Raw genomic sequence first — 21,096 nt, 5'->3', positions numbered from 1 at the left:
CTCCGCAAATGAATTTCAACCTTTATTTGCTAAACAGAGCAAGAAAACATACAGGCTCACATTCAGCCAGACATTCATATAGGGACGAGAAATTTCTTGCCTTGGGGGCAACAATATTCATATCCATGTCAAGTTTGGCCGATATTGGATGAGTTCTGTAATTGCGATTCATTCTTTTTTTTCTTTCTTAAATCAAATCAAATTGATCAAAATTGTAAACTTAAAGAAAGCACGTGTCTTTAGTTTCATTACAACGTACACTTCAAGTGTAAGCCTTCGTTCCACTTCCCATTGCAACTCAATGGATACTTTTATCTGAAAATTCAATAACCAAAGTAAAATTATGAAAATAACTATCTATGGTTTGAGGTATGGCATGAGTATGACACCAAAAATCATAAACTTGAACTCAGTGCTTTTTATGTGATGCTGTCTCAAGTTCCTGGTTATTTCAATTGCATTCATATACTCCAATTCTTGTATAACTATCAAACTTCTACTAACATACAAAACTCGCATCATATATCTTCAAAATCTAGGGGGAAAATAAAGGATTAATTTTTAACCCATTTCCTATTGTTATAAATTAAGTACGCTTTTACTGTACTAGCGTATGTACTACAGAATATCCTGCAGAGAAGACAACTATGACAAACTACAGTGTAAGGTGGGTAGCATATCTGCAAGGCATTGTCCATATCTAAATCAGATGCGCACCCATATTATTTTCTTAGGATCGATCCAAAGTTTGGAGGCGGTCTAATATTAGAAGACCCTACGCCTATACAGTACTGTGTTATCCTACACCCGAGTAGATAATAAGTAATTGTTAAGTACTACTACCTATATTCTCAGAAAGAAATGATAGAACTTTGTTGTTTCTAGAAGGAAAGAGCATCGAGGCTATATGAGAAGTGGATTTACAGTTTAACGTGTAATCTTGAACCACATGAGCCTCAGCAGGGAATCGAACCTGGTTATCCCACACCAAAGGCGCGTACGCTAACCGCTTGGCCACGAGAGAGCTCAGAAAAAAAAAGAATACAAATGAAGTGTAAGATCAAAATCTTCATTCTACATCAATCACTTCTCCGAATCATTCAACTTCCGAATTATGCTCAATAATCTCTGGACTTCGGATTTGATCTGAGTTTAGCGTCCCTTTCTGCATCGAGGCTATATGAGCCGTTGACCTACAGCTTCACGTGGTATCCAAACCAATTAGCTCCCCCTGGGAAAAAGTCTTAGAAATCGATATAGAAAGCCTCAAAACACTGATGTCACGAGGTTCATATGTCACACCTGGGAGGGCCATCTAATTGTCGACATCATATAGAAAATATACGTTACATATTTTTCTTGCTAGTTTCGTGTTTTAATGTAAGTTCTGTGAAAAAAATGAAACTTTCCCTTAAAGAGAAGATAAGTTAAAATAAAATGCAGATTCAATATAGATTAATCTACAAATATAGTACAAAGTTCATGATTCAAGCAGATCTTCAATTTCATAACTACTGTAGAATACGTTGAAACACAATGATGATGGAAGGGATCCAGTTGAAGTGACTGTGAATATCTTTACACCTATCATGTGTAACTGTGTGAGTGTGTGATTTGTTACTATGTATATACAATATGTTGGCAATATATTCCGGTAGCCATACCAAAATTGCTTCCTCGTATGCAGAAACACATTCGAACAAGATTTCGTGAAGATCTTGTTTTCGAAATGTAACTCAGGTCATCCCAAAATAAAAGCCCAAATGTGCCAGTAAACTAATTTCAGGTAATTTAGCCATAGCTAAATCGCTTTATTGTACGCGAAAACCCATTTGTAAAATATTTAATAAAAATCCTTTGTTGGTTTTTAATATAATTGAGGCAATCCCTGAAATGAAGTTCCAGAAAACACAATTAAAAGAGTTCTTGAAAGTTGAGGCAGGGGCGAATTCAGGGGGGAGGCGATCGGGGCGATCGCCCCCCTAGAAAAGGAAACTTTCTTATTTATTTTATTTATTTATGACTTCTTTTACGTGGCGAAGTTAAGGCTCTGCAGCCTTCTCCGAGCACTTAACCACGTGCATACATTTTTTTTTTTAAAAAAAAAGCACCAATATATAGAAAATATTAACAATTACAAAATAAAATAAACTTCTTATTTTGTTTGTTTTCTTTCCTTTCTTATTTTATATATATAAATAAAGCCCATCCCTAAGTTTGGAGCCCTTAAAAATAGCAGTATGACAACCCACCGCCTCCCCCCAGAAATCGGTCCTGGATCCGCCCCTGAGTTGAGGCCACCATATCTAACAACGTTTGCGCATCAAATTGCAAGAAAATCACTAGTTTTTTTTTTTTTTTTTTTTTTTAAATAACGAATTCTCAATGTTTCCTTCATTGTAATATGAGGAGAAACAGAACTAGCTCATTAAAGTATTAGATCTCAAACATGTTTTAGTATTACATGATTCATACTAGAGGAAGGTTACCAAAGAGCACACACTTAATATTCATTTTCAAATAGCTCCGAAAGTAATGAAGCAAAAATTATATAAATTGTACAAAATTTTAATTGAAGTTTAGGCTACATTGTAAGAAATAGAAAAGTTTACTACTAGATGTAGAAATAGAGATATACGTTAAAAAGTTAAAAAACTCAAATGCGTACTCTTAAGGACCAGTGTCCCAAAGAGTGCGTTTTGCGGTCCCTAAGAGGGCGCACTCAACACCTATCATACTTGAAACCTAAACCCCTTCGTAAACTTTAATTTACCCTAAGGTTTGCTTCCAATTGTTCGTATACAGGCAATTCTAAACTATTTTGCTTCCAACAATCTCTTCATTACACGTCCATGTGGTTTTAAAGAATTTATTATGAATGTACACGAAATTTAAAACATTAGAGAAAATCTTCGTTTAGTTTCACCCACAAATTATGATTTTTATGAGTAAAATTAATGATGATTTTTTAAATTCTTAGTTCGTGGTTTCATTACATTATTCCACCAACTGGAAAAAAATCCTGAACAACACCTTTAGTGTATGTCTTTTTTAATTCTTAGTTTGTGGTTTCATTACAATCGTAATCGAAGCCATATTTCACTCAGCATCTTCCTCCAGAACACTTCCAGAACCTTTATTTTGATCATTTCCTCACTACTTAGGACAACATCATCATACCATGAAAGGCAATGGCAAACTACCATGGACCAAAGGCCTACCTTCGGGCAGAACACCACATCATCATTGTAATTTAAGAAATTTTGTGAATTTAAAATACTTCTTATATATGATTTACAGTTGGTGCTTGAATCGAAGATAAACAATTACAAATAATTCTACAATCCATTCAAACATCATGTTACACTCCGAGAGTAACTGATAAGAATAACCATAGTCTGTAATATGAATGCCGTTACCCACACACGCTATCAAAGAAATTCTCCCAAAGAGTACGTGCGCGTTCTTTGGTAACTCACTAACGCGCACTCTTTGGGAAACAGCAGTCAACTCGAGTAAAATTCATCCATGTGGCTGCATATGCAAGACCCCCGAAACAAAGCCATGGTAAACAATTCTATCTGCATTCATGTTTCCTACCATGCAACAAGACTACTGTAGTTAGCTGCTATATCAGAATAATTTCTTAACTAAGAGTATTAAAATATTACATCAAGAATTCAAAAAAGTTATTTTTAGCTGTATTTTCTGTTTGCAGCGATCCGTTAACTTCCCTTTTCTTCGTATCAACTCTCACACAAAGACGCATCAAACAGCGTAGCAATAACAAATCTGTGTGTTACCACTTCAGCATAATTGGCACTGCGCGCTCTTAGGGCGTGCGTACTCTTTGGTAACCCTCCTCTATAAAAGCTATAAATTGATAAAGGAATTGTACGAACATAATGAAGAGCATTTATCAACGTTTAAAGATACGCAACTCTCTACACAATATATTCCAATAATAAATCTCTTTTAAATATGGTTATATCAAACATTTTTAGTGGACCTCACGTAACGTGAAAGAATTCTAATAATTTCTAGTTGAAATCAAGAATAAAAAATCAGAGCATAAATTTTGTACCTGAGTTTAGAAAACGAGATAATACAAGAAAAAAAAATCGAAAATCCAGACGAGATGAGAAAACCTTATCTACTCGTCAGGAAAATTTTGTCTCGTCTCGTCTCGTGGGAACCTTATCGACCACTCAGATGAAATAAACGCCTCCGCGCTCAGCCAACGAAGAAAGAAGTTTTCATTAAAAGATCCGTGGTGTTTATGTTATTTTCTCGCCTTCTGGGCTGTAGGTTAGTTGATTTGGAGTTTAGCGCCCCTTTACAGCATAATCAGGGCCGGCTCTACCATATGTGCAACACGTGCATTTGCATGGGGCGGCAAAATTTATCATAACTATATTATTTAAAATAAATATTGTTGAAAACAGACTTCATGATGATGGTAGTTAGATTTACTAATCTGACCTTCTATTTGAACACTACATTTATAAATCATGTTTAGGTTCTATTAGTTTAAGGTCACATGGATACTGCTAAAGCAAACTGTCAAACAAATCCCACCACCAATTGCTTGAGTATTCAAAATGTAAGAACTCAATACTCGAACAGTAGCGAACATCTGTTCCATTTAGTTAGTTATCACAGTTGTGATACGAAAATTAGTCTTGTCCTTGTTACAAACAAATTCCTTATCATTGAAGGTGGAAACAAGTTTTAAAAACATTAACAGATGTAGAAGGAAAATCAAGAAATAACGATAAAAGAGTTAGTTGCGGGTTGCACTAGAATTGCAAACTGATATATTGAATTCTATAAAAAGGATTACCATCTTTCCTCTGCAGGTATATTTGCTTTATCTTTCACTAACATAAAAGATTATTATTTTTTTAAAAAAACAAGACACAACTGGATTGTATTTGTAGTGTTTAGGCCTTTCTGAGCGCGAGTGCCCTTTCCTTCCCTTTTGTTGTTCATACTGGGATAGCATACTTAAAATCGTGGATTTTAAGATATGCTCTTTCTTTAGAAAAGGGGGATGGAAAATGATACCATTGCACGGGGCAGCAAATTGCCCTCTCTGGAATCCGAGACAAATTTGCTCCCACTGGAGATTGAACTCAAGTTTCCTTCTAGGCTGTACTTCATTAGTAGCTCCCCAATCGCTCCATTATGAAGGATCAGTATCTGATGTTCTGTGTCCTTACCGGAATCGAACCCAGGACTACATACACCAAGGTCATAAGATCCATCCAAAGAAATACACAGGAACTAACTAACCACGCTATGCTAAATGAAAAATGAAATTTTTCCTCCGTAGGCTTTTTCTTGGACCGTACCACAAAGCACTACTTTTAAGATAGGATTGTATCAAATTATCAAACGAAAAGATTTAAAATAATAATAATAATAATAATAATAATAATAATAATAATAATAATAATAATAATAATAATAATAATAATAATAATAATAATAATAATGCCGCACTAAAGGTAACGATGAATGATTACGAAAGAATTGGTGGAATTGTGGAAGTAGAAAAACTCAGAGGAAACTCTCAGCCCAGTTGTTGTCTGCACAAACTCACGACTTGGGGTCAATGACGATTTCATTTTGTGACTTCTGGGAAATTTCCTCCCCGGAGCATATCTCGGGTTCTGCTCAACGTGAGTGACCAATAATATTGCAGTACTGCTTTACTTTTGAGGGAAATCATCTGAACACATCATTGCCCAGAATCGATCACGGAACCCCTCAGATCAGTCTCTATCACATGACCACCGTACCCTCTTTAGTTATTAGATGATAGCAGGCAGCAAGTGGTATGATATCTTCTGCTAGTCTGGTGCGATGAAAAACATATTATTTATTAAACGAAATTTTAACATTATGAAATATCCTCTGGCAACCCTGAGTAACAGCTGTTCGTCTGTAAATACTTTTGGCGGCATCTTGTCTCTGAATCAATGAGCACGCGCATTTTTTGAATAAATTCTTCAGCAATATTTATTTCAGTTTCGGCAATACTTTAACGAGCGTTTGGCCATATTGAACTTTACTCTGGGGGACAGAAGTGGTTACTGAACGGAGCTGGAATCTTATAGTTACGACCAGAAACTACGTTTTTACGACGGACAACGAAGGCTGACAATTTTGACAGCTGGTAAGTAGATACTTCATACGTTTATTTCGCTTTTAACTTTTTTTCCTCTTCTTTTTAAATCTATAATTCTTATAAGAGAGACGAATGGCAATTCTGAGAAGTTCCTGAAACTTGTGTCTAAAGTTACATAAGCATATAAGACAAACGCTAACAACTTACTATTTTATTTATACCTTTATACAAATTACATCTGTTGCTTTAACTAGGAGACGGCTCTTGCTTGTTCGCAGTGATTCTATCCCAGCACCAGGGGCGTCATTTAGGGGGGAAGGGAGGGGCATTTGCCCCCTCCTGAGTTTGAGATTTATATATAGATTTTATCAATAGAATAGTAGTAAGTCAGTGAAAAATGCGAAATTTTACTTATATCAAGGGGTCTTGCCCCCCCAAGCCAAATCTGAAGTGACGCTACTGCCCAGCACACTCTTTTTGCCCACTGGGAAGGTTTCACCTCGCATCCAATAAAAATATACTTTACAGGAGAACACTCAAAGGCAGTGCCGGACCTAAAAGGTAAAAACTCGGGGGGGGGGGGGAGGCGGAGTTCAGCCAGAACCAGACTATGATAGATAAATCATCAGTTTACTATAAACTTTCAAAACTATATAAATAATAACTTAATTTTTTTTGTCACTAAAAAAATATGAGGGCTAGGCCTCCCCGGCTCCGGACTAGATCCGCCCCTGCTCAAGGGGGTCCACCGGGTCCGGACTCCCCCCCCAAAAAAAACTTTCTAACTCCTCACACATTTGTACACTTTTTCCATAAAACTATACTTGTTTAACAGGGAAATGATTCATGCATGATAAAAATTTCATCTTACACTTCATTTGTAATCTTTCTCTTATGAAAAACAATCTGGTTTTATCATATTTTTTTTTTTCTGAAAATATAAGTGGAAGTATTTTACAATTACTTATCGTCTTTTCGAGTGCAGAATACAGAATCCCAGTTCAGTATTACATAGACGTAATGGCTATAAATATACCACATTGACTTGATCCCTAGCCTTCCGTTGCAAGCGCTGCTATCGGCTGAAGGAATTTCACTCGCTTTCTCTCGCTTAGCAACAGTTGAACCCTTATTAGCTCAACGCGTCGGTGTGTGAGGGTGTGAGCTTTAGTTCGCATTTTTGCCACGGCTCAAGACATTTTGGCAGCACAATAGTATTGGATCTTCTCCCACGAAAGCTTGGACCACTAGCAACAAAAAATTCTAGGTGCGCGCCTATTTCTTTGATGGTTTATTCTCACTATAGGAGAGTGCTTGCAACAGATTAATACATTTGTTAATAGAACTTATTTTCTTTTTTTAATTTATTTTCTTATTGCAAAACCTACAAGTACACAATGATTTTATTAATAAACAAACTCTCTAAATGTTTATCACATTTTCTAATATATATATATATATATATATATATATATATATATATATATATATATATATATATATATATATATATATATATATAATAACTCTAAGAATGTAATTCATTTTATCAATAAAATTAAGTTTCTAAAGTTTTATTACATTTTCTAATACAAGCATCTAGTATGGTTATCAACAAATTTATTCAGTAAATTTGTATTCGAGTTCGATTCCCGGAGGGAGCTCATGTGGTTCGGATTCCATGTTAATCAGTAGGTCCCGTCTCATGTAGCCCCGCTGCTGAAAGGGACATTAAACTCAAAATCAACTCAATTCAACTTAACTCTAAATTTTGCGTTAATTTTTTATAATATGAAACTTCAAAGAATCTAATGATTTTAAATAATTAATTAATTAATTTAGTTAAGAACACAACAGGCAATTCTACCCAATTACAGTGTTCATATCAGAGTTACATAGAATGCCTGTAATATATTTGCGAAATCATACCGTGTATATCCAGAACTTTTTTTACATTTACTTAGTTTGTTGTACATTGCACCCATCCTCCACGTTGGTGACTGCTCCCCCTTTGAGTGTGAATTTGACCCTAAATCATCTGCCCGAATCCCCTTCTCCCTACGGTTCTTTTTGTTGCATTTGTTCGAGATTTTTTTTTACAATAAAAGAAATTTCCATTGCCCGCACGTATGTTTCCATTAGGTATTATTGGTTAATAAGAGAAAAAAATGAAATGAAATCTTTGAGTTTTACGTCCCACGTTTATGCTAGTTAGGCTAAAGGAGACGGTGATGATGAGAAATGAATGAAATGGTGGAATGAAGAAAGTGGGAGGAAACGGGAGAATCCCGAGGAAACCCACGCACACGGTGTTTGTCCACCACAAAGTTCACTTGGCGGGAGCAGGGTTTGAACTAGTGACCCCATACACCAGCCACCAGTGACCCCATACCACTGAGCCACCGCGGCCCCAGGTTAATAATAGAGGGGACACAATAATTCAGTGGTAAAGCTCTTATCTTTTGTATGTGGAGTCCCTGATTCGATCTCCGGCCAAGTAAGTGAACAACATCCTGTCCGTGTGTTTTCTAGGGTACTTCCATTTTCTCCCACTTTCTCATTCCACCAATTCTTTCATCATTATTCACTTGCCTTAAGCATCGCCTCAGTTAGCCTAAAGAACGTAGTCGTGGGACGTTAAACTAAATAAAATATTAATTTTTCTCTTGTAAAACCTGTAAGTTTATCTATGATGAAAACTACTTACTAAGATTTTTATTAGTTTCTCTAATGTAAATGCTCTAAATTTTATATTATCCTGTCCGATTAGAGTTACAAGAATACGATATTTTTTATTTCTAAATAATGGAATGTATTCAATTAACAAACATGTATTGAAGCGAACTTATTATTCGACTTAATATGCGTTTGTGTGAATCTAAGATAACTTTTGTAAATTCCCCGATTTTAATAAAAAGTGGTGTGTATGCTATGACACTTAGAGACCAACTCTTTCGTCTGGGGTTGATAAGTATATAAGAAAAAGTGGTAAAATGGAATCAATTTTATCTCAAGTTGAAAGTTTACACATAATGTGTAAATTGATTATCTTAGATATACAGTGATTATATATATACAGTGGCGGATCCAAGGGGAGGGCTATATGGGCTATAGTTCCCCCCCCTTGACGCTCAGGTATACACTGGATAAAATGGGCTTCAATCCTGCTTTACACTGGAAAAATGGCAAAATATGGTTTAGCCCCTTCCTTGATCATATCCTGGATCCGCCCCTATATATATATATATATATATATACAGGGCCGGATTTAGGGGGATGCAAAGGTGCACGTGCACCCCCCCCCTCCGTTGTAAATATACACTACCTAAAGTGAGAAGCTAACAGTGAGTTTTGCAAAATCAATAGTTAAAGTCAATTTTCTGAAAGTTAAAGGAAAAGAATTCATGGAGACCAGACACTTAGCATTTCCAAAGAAATTCCTCATTCACATCACAGATGCCTAAAGGCATTTTAAAAAAATCAAATTTAATTCAAATGTACTGGTAGTTATTGGTGCAACCCCCCCTCATAGAATCCTGGATCCAGCCCTTTATTATATATATATTTAGGCTACGGTGGGTCAATAGTATAGCGTTTAGCTACTGTACATGGGGTCCGTGGTTCGATCCGATCTCGCATCAAATGGGTTTTGTGGACAAACTTCGTATGCGTTGGTTTTCTCAGGGTTTTCTCCTTGCCTCCCACTCTTTTCATTACACCATTTCTTATCATCACTATCTCCTTTAGTTTACCAGGCATAACCGTGTTCCTTTCTATATTAACTCTGCCTCCCTGAGAAACACGTAATCTCATGCAACCACTTGATAGATAAAAGTTAATTTTGGTTAGAAAGCAGAAGGTCTGTGCATCCCGAAATCAGTGGCGGATTTAGTCTGGGGCCAGGGTTTCCTAGCCTTCCAGTTTTTTCAGTGACAAAAATAATTTAAGCTATTATTTATATATTTTTAGTTTGGATTCTGGCTGCCCCCCCAGTTTTTACCTTCTAGACCCGCCACTGCCTATATAATTACACAATCAAAAATCATTTTACCATGTCCTTGCAAGGTGGTAAGTAAAAGATGATATACTCAATATCAGCTTGGGGGCGCGGTGGCTCAGTGGTAGAGCGTTCACCTCTGGTGGACGTAAAACTTAAAGATTTCATTTCATTTTTTTTTCAATACCAGCTTGTTTGTGTGGGAGGGGGAGGAGGGGTTTTGCATGCGTACAATTCATACACAAATATTTTCCTTGATTACTTTATCTCGATTTTGGTGCAATATGGTATTCACCTTCTCAAAGTTTTCCAAATTCTCCCCATTACTTGAGCTTAAAATCAGTCAGGAATCAGGGGATGAATTTACGCCATTTAAAATGTATGATATATTCTACTCTAACTTCTGTGAAAATTTTAAGATCTTTCTTTAATCAAAGCATACGCTTTCATTGAAACTTGAAGCATTCCCTGATACTTGAGGCTGAAGGAATATGTATTAAATTTCTTGGCATTGCTGGTATCTGTGAGCTTTTACACCGTGACAACTGAGGCATACGTTTCTCGGCAATCACTCTACGGGGGAAGAATGAAATGAAATGAAATCTTTCAGTTTAACGTCCCACGATTATGCCCTTTAGGCTAAGGTATTCAGAGATTAAGGGAAGTGAATGACAATTCACAACCACACCACAAGCTTACTTGGGCGGGGATTGAACCACTGGCACGTAGCAGCAGAGGTAACCGCTCTACTACTGAACCACCGTGCTCCCTCATACTACCTGGGAAATAGTGAAGAAAGTAAGTAATGAACAAAAAGAAGGAAGCAGGCTGGGACCTTTATGTTAGATACCATCCCGACATTTGGCTGGTGTGAGTGAGGTAAAACAACATTCAGGATGGCTGGTCTGAAAAGCAAACATTTTTCACCTTTTGGACGGAGTGTCCCCATCGGAACTTGCGGTTGAAATTGTATCGTTGGTTCGAGTGTACCGTCCCTTTCACCACCGAGGCAATGTGAGACTTGACCTTCAATTTAAGGTAAAATTTGGACCACCTTCTGTGTGTTCAAATTTCGAAGGTCTCCTGCTGGGAATCGTGTCCGGAACCAGGAAAGACATGCGCCAGCAACTTGATGAACGGGGTAAGGCTAGGTAGAAACAAACGTTCAATCCATTCTTCTTTGACAAAACAAAACTGTTGGTAACTTTTTTTTAAAACTGATTTTGAGAAATCATGGCGTGTTGTCTCTCTTAGACTATTAGAAGTTTGATACAGGTTTCCCTCAATGAATCATATACCTTATCTTAAATGCTCAAACTATGTACATGGCTATATCATTTAGTCACTGTTTTGCAGATCATATGGTAAATAATTCTGTAGCATCTATAATACATATATTTCAAAGACACGGACTGCAAACTAGTTTGCCCTGTAAAAAAAAAAAAAAAAAAAAAAAAAAAAAGTAATGCCAATCACGAAACCAATATGCTCATTTGTAAAATTTATTCGCAGACCTTCCTGGTTATTTGTCGACATAAATTTTTCGTTTGTGAATCTCTGCGAAAGGGAAAAAAAAAAAAAAAAACGTAATAACAATAGGACAACACGTTCCTTCTCTCTCTCTCTCTTTCTCTCGTTTCATTCGTTCATTGCAACATCGGCTCTCAGAAAACAGCCCAATTAGCTATATAAATTACAGATAGGATGTACGCAGTTGAAAAAAAAAAGAATGGTTGTATGCAAATGAGAAACGCTCGTTAATAGTTTTCCTGTTTTGACGGTTGGTAATTTATTGCTTCCAAAAATGCCATCGAGACACAATGATTAAGAGGCTCTGAATCTACAATTTAATATAGGATATATCTATATGCATGCGATGGGAGAGAGAGAGAGACGGCATATGAAAGCACATATTGGATTTGAGTTGAGCATATAGATATATGTGATCCCTTTTATGTGTATGTTATGCGTTTAAATTTTCAACGAACTTAAGTTCGTTACTGAATTTTCTCTATGTCTGTGTGTATGTTATTTACGAAGTTTCCAATTTTGAGCCTTCCATTCGATAGAGCACCAAAAACTACCTGAGAAAATGATGGAATTTCTCCCGTCATTCTTACCATTCCCGAGGTATTGAACAAAAAAAAAAAAAAAAAAAAAAAAAAAAATTCGGAAGATTTAAAGTTCCATATCTCAGGAACCGTAAGTCATAGAGAGATGATATTGATGTTGATCAGTATCTAAGAGGATGGTGAACATTTTGGTACCAAATAGCTACCGGTGGTCACTGGTTTGGCCAGTGGCCATCGGTTACTATTAATACTAGAATGTTTACCATCCTCTTGGGTATTGATCAACACCAATATCACCACTCTATGACTTACCGTTCCCGAGATATTGGCCAAAAAAGTTCCGATTTCCGGAGATTTAAAGAGTCATATCTCACATCTCAGGAATTGTAACTCATAGAGAGATGGTATTGGTGTTAATCAGTACGTAAGAGGATAGTGAACATTTTGGTATCAAATAGTAACCGGTGGCCACTGGCCAACTGGCCACTGTTTGCCAGATATTAGCCCAAAAAGTTCAGATTTTGGGAGATTTAAGGAGCAATATGTTGGGAATCGTAAGTCATAGAGATATGATATTTTGCGAATTTTTCAATTTTGAGCTCTTCATGTTAACACGTGTCTTCGTAAAACAACATATTGTAGAACGTTTTAACAGAACTCTTAAACAGAACATGTGGAAAAATTGAGTACTCAAGGAAATTATAAATGGATAGATATATTAGAAGAATTGTTTAATAAGTATAATGATAAAGTACCGTATATAGAACAATTGGTATAAAGCCTGTAGAAGTTAATAAGAAATTTTAATTCTTTTTAAGTTCGTTCTGGCAGTGCCCTTGGAGCATTCTCAGTTTTTTCTTAAGTTTATCTAGAAGTTACCATAGCTCTTCTCAGAGGCGGATTCAGGGGGGGGAGCGATCGCTCCCGCAGAAAAGGAAACTTTCTTATTTTACATATATAAATAAAGCCCATCTCAAAGTTTGGAGCCCTTAAAAGTAGCAGTATGACAACCCACCGCCTCCTTCCAGAAGTCGGTCCTGGATCCGCCCCTGACTCTTCTTTGTTACAAGAGATAAACGAAAGTTGTGCTATGACAATATTTAAATCATATTTCTCATTGGAGTTTATTGTGTAATGAATTCTGTACTATAAAACATTGGTAAATGCTCTTCATTACATTTGTATAATAACTTTATGAATTTATAATGGTTGTTTTTGGATCAAAAGATCCAATATATTTCAGGAAAAAAATTCTTGTAGGTTTTATATCAAAACCCAAAGTAGACCACCTATCACTTAACTCACGTCAGTATAATATGTTTATCCCGTAAAAAAACAAAACAAAAAAAAAAAACGAAAAGTCGATTTAGGGACCGTTCAAAAATTTGTGGCCCCTGATCCAAGAAAAAAAATCAAATATATTTTATTTAATCCAACATTTTCTTGTACGCTTTATATCTGAAGAATTACAAATAGTGTAGCCAAACCCAAACTATCACTTAACTCAGTATGATGTGATTAATTCCGTATATTAGAAAAAAACACGAAAACTCGATCTTAACAGTAAAAAAGTGATTGAGGTCTAAAACTTGGTTGAACTAATGCCACCAATGAGAATTGAGAAATTTCTTATCTCGTTTGGAAAATGAGATAAGAATATTCAGGTTTTTCGTATCTTCTCGAATTTGAACATGCACTTCTTGCCTCCGCTCTAGACTCTACTCGACGGCCAATACTAGTGGAAGCAGAACAGATTATTGACTTTCAGTGTCTAGTATACCCTAACACTGAAGAATCACACAATACACAAATGTAAAATTATATTCGGCATGAATTTCAATCTTACATTCGCCAGGAGCCTTGTGATATTACATTAACAATTTTCGGATGGGGATCAGGGGGTGTTAAGTGATGTAAAAATAATTGAAAACGCCCGATATTGTGTACAATCAATAGTTTTCGTTGTTACTCGGATGAATAGTGACACTTCCAACATCATTTAGACTCAAATTCATCCACCATCGGTATAGAAATTAGGGGTGAAGTGAGAAGTGGGTGACGTAAAAATCGAAAACGATGGATATTAAGTGTCCAATCAATAGTTTTCGGGCTTGCTGAGATGAACAGTGGCCCTACAGATGCCGTGTAAGTGAAAGTTCGGCCCCACCGACATGGAGTGTGAAATTTGTATCCTGAGTGAGAAGGGGTTGAAACAATTATGATTTCAGATTTCTCCTGGGGGGGATTTAAATACGCTGAGGGTGAGAAGTAATATTACGAAAATATTTTGAATCTACAATACATTGACCGTGATGGGATACATGGTCCCGGGGGTTATTTCATGGATCTGGGTGGGGTGGGGGTACTTTCTCCCCAAGCTATCCCTGAAATCATCAGTTGATTCAAATACTTTCCATAACCCTACGATGTTTTCTCTGTACGAAAGAATGGGCATTTCAGCTAGTTTAAAATAATAATAAAACGAGGGATGATCAAAAACTAAGGTTACATGAAGTTTTACGTCCCACGAATATGCCGGCTAGGCTAAAGATTACAATGCCGATATTTCTGGACTTTCATTCATTATGGAGGAATGAGGAGTGTGTGATAATTTTAATACTTGGAATTGGTAAATGTGCTGCGTTTCAGCTGCCCGCTACTTCCTTCGCTAGTTGTAGGAAAACACAAATGGCTACTCGTTTGGGAAACTGGTCTCGCAAAAAAGTCCGATGAGTTATTCGATTTCTGTGAGCGAAACATGTAACCTCAGCTGAAATTCACCGGCAGCTGGTATAGATTTACGGCGAGACTGTAATGTCTCGTCAGTATTTCGCAGAACGATGTGTAGAGTTTGCGGCTGGTAGAGGAAACGTCAACGATGTGGAGCGTAGTGGCCGCATACAGTCCAGAAAACCACCACGCTGTTCAAGCAATATCGGACATTATCAACCACTCTCCCTACAGCCCAGACCTCGCTCCAGGAGACTTTCAGCTTTTCCCGTACTTGGAGAGTCACTTAGGAGGCCGTCGCTTCGCTTTAGAGGAGGAGATGAAACACTTCGTGATAACATGGCCAAGGACACAAGGACAAGATTTTTACCAGGAGGGAATCTTCAAATTCATCCCATGATGCTACAAGAGTCTCGACCGTTATGGAGACTATGTCGAAGAATAACCTAATGAATGTACTATCTGTGTTGGCTGTATTGGTTGTATGAAATAATATCTACACGTTTCACTGCAGGCTTTGTAACATTACTTTCTGAGCACACCTCGTAATAATAATTGTAATAATTGAATACGGTTAATAAATTGTTATCATTCGAATTCTATTACTCGTGAACATTTCTTTGTCCAATCACGATTGGCTGTATGAAGTTACCGATTTCTCCACAAAGTGCTGAGGATCATAAGATTTCCGGTATGGCTTAATATTCTCTCATTATCGTTGTGTTCTTCGTATGTCTGTAGACTTACTGTACTGTTCAAATGTGTGATACGAGCCTAACATAATAATTATATATTCTATACAGTAAGGGAATGTAATTACTTTTCCTGAATTTTGAATAATAATATATCCCTGCCAGGAGGTTTCTCTAATTTTTAAATGTTATTCTGAACTTAGGAAAAGAAGCAAACCTCATGATTTATTACAGTATAATTTTTCCTTCATTTCATCAGGTAATATATTTATATTTTTTTTGGCCACGGCTAGAAAATGTATGCAGCCGCCAAAGAATATATTTAGTTCCGCTAGACAAACGGTGGCGCTGGTCATGCTGATAATGCTGTTTGCATTTTCTGTAGATACCTCAACCTGAAATGGTGTATTCCCGGCCCGCGCTGCGTGCGTTTTGGTTCTTTCCATTAGATGGCGTTTCGATCGCATTAAAGTGTGAAAGCATGAATATGCTATTGCGTTTTGCCGCTGGAATCTTCACACTTTAACTATATAAATCAAAATGGTGTCGCCTCCCAACTGAATGCTGTTTGTATTGTTTGAATAACATCCGACTGGCTGCTGGATACATACGGATGCCTGTGCATTCATTATTTATGCACTTTGTGAATTGCTGCCAGCCATACAACTATCCACTCTTCTTTTAAGCTTTTCTCTTAATTTTATCCTTCAGACACTATATCTTCTTCTCGTGTGTGATTTATTTTTGCCTGTTGTATATATACATATATCCTCTAGTACGGCTATGTTTGCTGTAATCCGCAAGGCAATAATTTACTCTAAGAAGAAGAGAGAAATCCTTATGTATTTTCACGCATATCGTGTTGCGTTATTTCTGGGCACTGCGGAAACTATGTTCCTGTTGGTAATATGTGAAAGTTAGTGTTAAGGGTCTTCACTACAGCGAAATTAAACTACCGCTTATTTTAGAGTTTTTCTCTAATATCTTCAAAACAAATAAAAGTATTCGAAAAGCAGAAACGTGCTGAAATACGAGTAGATAATATGATTTTGCATGTGGTACCTTTATCACAACTCATGTATCTGCTTTCGATTTGCAACTATAGTTGGATTTAGCATTTTTTGCGGGTTCTGTAAATAGCGGCATACCAAAAGCAGATAGGTGAATTGTGGTGAAGATATCACATGCAAAATCGTATTGTCTAGTTCACTACGTTTCTGCTTTTCGAATATTTTTAATTTGTTTTGAAGAAATTCCAGAAGACTCTAAAATTCGCGGTAGTTTAATTTCGCTGTAGTGAAGGCCCTTAAGTCTTAGTCGTTCATAACACCATGTTCAGTTCGTTATGCTTAGCAATGGATATATTTCTACGTTTGATACCATCAATAAATTGCAAGATTTTCTATGATAGATTTACATGCTGTGTCCTTTAGATAATATACGTCCGTGTTATGAAATGAGCCATCTTCATGGATAGAACAACAGAGATTAAAAAAAAAAAAAAAAAAAAAGTAGTTGAAATTACTCAGAAAGAAATCTTCAAAATACCTCAAAACAGGGGCGCAGTCACAAGGTGTCCACTGGGTCCAGAATCCGGACCCAACAAAACTTCCTAACTCAACATACATTTGTACATTTTCTCAATAAAATTATATCTTTTTAACAGGGAAATGATAGACGTAGCATGAAAATTTGATCTTGCACTTCACCTGTACTCTTTCTCTTATAAAAATAATCTATAATTTTGTCTGAAAATATAGGTGGAAGCATTTTACAATTATTTATCGTCTTTACGAGTGCAGAATAATACCCTTTGAATACTACCTAGACGTAGTGGCTTGTAGCATTGGAGTCCCTCTCCGCAAAGCTTGCTCTCCACGCAACAAAATTTCTGGGTGTGGGCCTGGCTTCCACTAAAGCTTTTTTTAAATACGTGGTTTTGCTTCCTCTGATATGGAAACTTACCCACAAATGGTAAAAGCACGACAAGTGATAAACAATTCTGTGGTCTTAAATAGTGCCAAACTTAGGGTGACCAAATCATAAACTAGAAAAAACGGGACACTTCTTATTTTTGGATAGGTTGCTCCCGTTTAACCTCTCCGTTCTCTCTCTTTTTGTGTCTCTCATAAAAATGGGCAAATTTACACTTTTTGTTTTAAAACCTATTCAAAAATACTAACAGTTTAACCACAAAAGAGCTCGAGAGCAAAAACAGGTTGCATTTGTTCTTCGTTAGGCTTTCAGCCCTTTGCATTGTCATCTGCGGAGTGGAAGTCTTGGACTGAGGAGACCTGGGAGGTGAAACAATACAGCCACCACATCCACCATCGCAAACTTCGTAGTGATGTTACTCAGTAATTAGACATGTTCCAATATAATCACATAGCTTAGAAAATAGTATCAATTAGGAAATTTTAGAGATTGCAAAGTGTCTTTGTACCCAATGTAAATACGGGACATTGTGGCGTCCCGGGAGATTTTTTCGGGACACCGGGAATGGTAGTGAAAAAACGAGACAATCCCGTTTTTACGGGACGGTTGGTCATCCTAGCCAAACCACATTGAAGTAGGTCGCATTGAACACTATGCTGTATCTCCACTCTTCTTGCTCAACTAAAACCGGAAATGGTGAAAAATGTACTACCAGTCTACCACTTCAAAATAATATCTCGGTAGTAAAGAAACGATAAGTCATAGCGAAATTTTATCTTCTTTATTCCTCTATAGCCTATGATATTGAAAAGGCTTTTGATCACCTAAATTGGGAATCGTTCTTGGAAGTTCCAAAGAAGTTTGGTTTCGAATGGAAAGATTGAAGACTTATAAGAAACTTTGTTACAGAAAGGGAGGAAATAACAGAGGAAAGTGCAATTAGGACAGTTTGACAGGAATTCTGTCTTTCGCCTACATTATTTAATATCTATCTAGAAGAGATTGTGAAAAAGAGCTTACAAAATAAATACGGTATTTCGATAAGAGATAGAATGATTAGGTATATACGGTTTGCAGATAATATGGTGCTTGTTGAGGAATTTGAAAACAAAATTAATAAGATGCTGTTAGAAAACTCGAGGGAAGGCTGCGGAAAATATGACATGAAAGTAAATGTTAGAAAGACAAAAGTCGGTGTCAAATATAGTAGTCGGATGGGAGAAAATAGAGCAGGTGACTAGTTTTCGATACCTGGGTACAGGCACGTAGCCAAGGGGTGGGTCCCGGAGTCCGTACCCCCCTTCAAAGCAGAAATAAAAAAATAAGGCAGGATGAAACAAAGAGAAACGAGCAAAAGAAGAATCAGCGTTAAAAATATAAAGCTACAGCAAGCGTTTGGTTACTCTTTCTTCCGAGTAACTTTGCATGGAGGAAAAGGAGGGAAGTCATGTTAAAAATGGATATTATTGTAACGGAACATTCCGAATTCCATCTAGCTCAATGCTAATCCTATGGACTACAAATGACGATCGATAAACTGGTTCGATCAGATAGACTCTCAGCTAGAACTTAAGAAATGCTTATAATCACCAATAATATGAGCCTGACAACATAGCTTTCAGTAACAGTTGTTAAAGAAATTTTCAATTTCGTGTCAACCCTAATCCATTTTATAGGATGTCTTTAACTGCCAAAAGAGATCTCGTTGTTATCCTTGCTGGCATTAAACGAAGATGAGAAAAAAAGAAGAAGAAGACAAGAAGAACCGAGTTCGAATGACCTGGAAAGACTATATCTTTTTCAATGCCTTTTTCATATTCTTTTACTCGAGATTTCTTCATAGTTTATTATTAAAATACTTACTAACATATCCTCATTTTATTGTCCTAATATGGGCATTTGCCAGTAAAATAGTTGAGATTGATCGAGCCCCTGGTGTGTAACCACAGTATTTCATGTCACCCCCCCTAATACGACATCCTGGCTAAACGAACAAATATATGTTGCCAGTAAAATAGTTTACAATGATTGAGCCTCTGGTGTGATAACCACAGTATTTCATGTCACCCCATCCCCCTATTACGACATCCTGGCTAAACGAACCAATATATGTTGCCAGTAAAATAGTTTACAATGATTGAGCCTCTGGTGTGATAACCACAGTATTTCATGTCACCCCATCCCCCTATTACGACATCCTGGCTAAACGAACCAATATATGTTGCCAGTAAAATAGTTTACAATGATTGAGCCTCTGGTGTGATAACCACAGTATTTCATGTCACCCCATCCCCCTATTACGACATCCTGGCTAAACGAACCAATATATGTTGCCAGTAAAATAGTTTACAATGATTGAGCCTCTGGTGTGATAACCACAGTATTTCATGTCACCCCATCCCCCTATTACGACATCCTGGCTAAACGAACCAATATATGTTGCCAGTAAAATAGTTTACAATGATTGAGCCTCTGGTGTGATAACCACAGTATTTCATGTCACCCCATCCCCCTATTACGACATCCTGGCTAAACGAACCAATATATGTTGCCAGTAAAATAGTTTACAATGATTGAGCCTCTGGTGTGATAACCACAGTATTTCGTCACAGACCCCTCCCCCCCTATTACGAAATCCTGGCTAAACGAACCAATATATGTTGCCAGTAAAATAGTTTACAATGATTGAGCCTCTGGTGTGATAACCACAGTATTTCATGTCACCCCATCCCCCTATTACGACATCCTGGCTAAACGAACCAATATATGTTGCCAGTAAAATAGTTTACAATGATTGAGCCTCTGGTGTGATAACCACAGTATTTCATGTCACCCCATCCCCCTATTACGACATCCTGGCTAAACGAACCAATATATGTTGCCAGTAAAATAGTTTACAATGATTGAGCCTCTGGTGTGATAACCACAGTATTTCGTCACAGACCCCTCCCCCCCTATTACGAAATCCTGGCTAAACGAACCAATATATGTTGCCAGTAAAATAGTTTACAATGATTGAGCCTCTGGTGTGATAACCACAGTATTTCATGTCACCCCCCCCCCCTAATACGACATCCTGGCTAAACGAACAAATATATGTTGCCAGTAAAATAGTTTACAATGATTGAGCCTCTGGTGTGATAACCACAGTATTTCATGTCACCCCATCCCCCTATTACGACATCCTGGCTAAACGAACCAATATATGTTGCCAGTAAAATAGTTTACAATGATTGAGCCTCTGGTGTGATAACCACAGTATTTCGTCACAGATCCCCCCCCCCTATTACGAAATCCTGGCTACGTGCCTATTGGGTAGTATTTTTAGTGATGCTAGAAGTGCGATCGTGAAATAAAAGCAAGGATAAGAATGGGGAAAGAAGCCTTTAGTAGGAAGAAAATACTATTTTGTGGGACCTTGAATAAAGATTGAGAAAAAGAGTTACAAAATGCATCGTGTAGAATATTGTACTATATGGTTCAGAAATATAGATATTATGCAAAAATGATTTAAAATGACTGGAAGCCTTCGAAATG

The sequence above is a fragment of the Thermobia domestica genome, chromosome 10 (assembly GCF_964235325.1).
Source record: "Thermobia domestica chromosome 10, izTheDome1.hap1.1, whole genome shotgun sequence".
Lineage (NCBI taxonomy): Eukaryota > Metazoa > Arthropoda > Insecta > Zygentoma > Lepismatidae > Thermobia > Thermobia domestica.
This window is presented reverse-complemented; position numbering follows the sequence as displayed.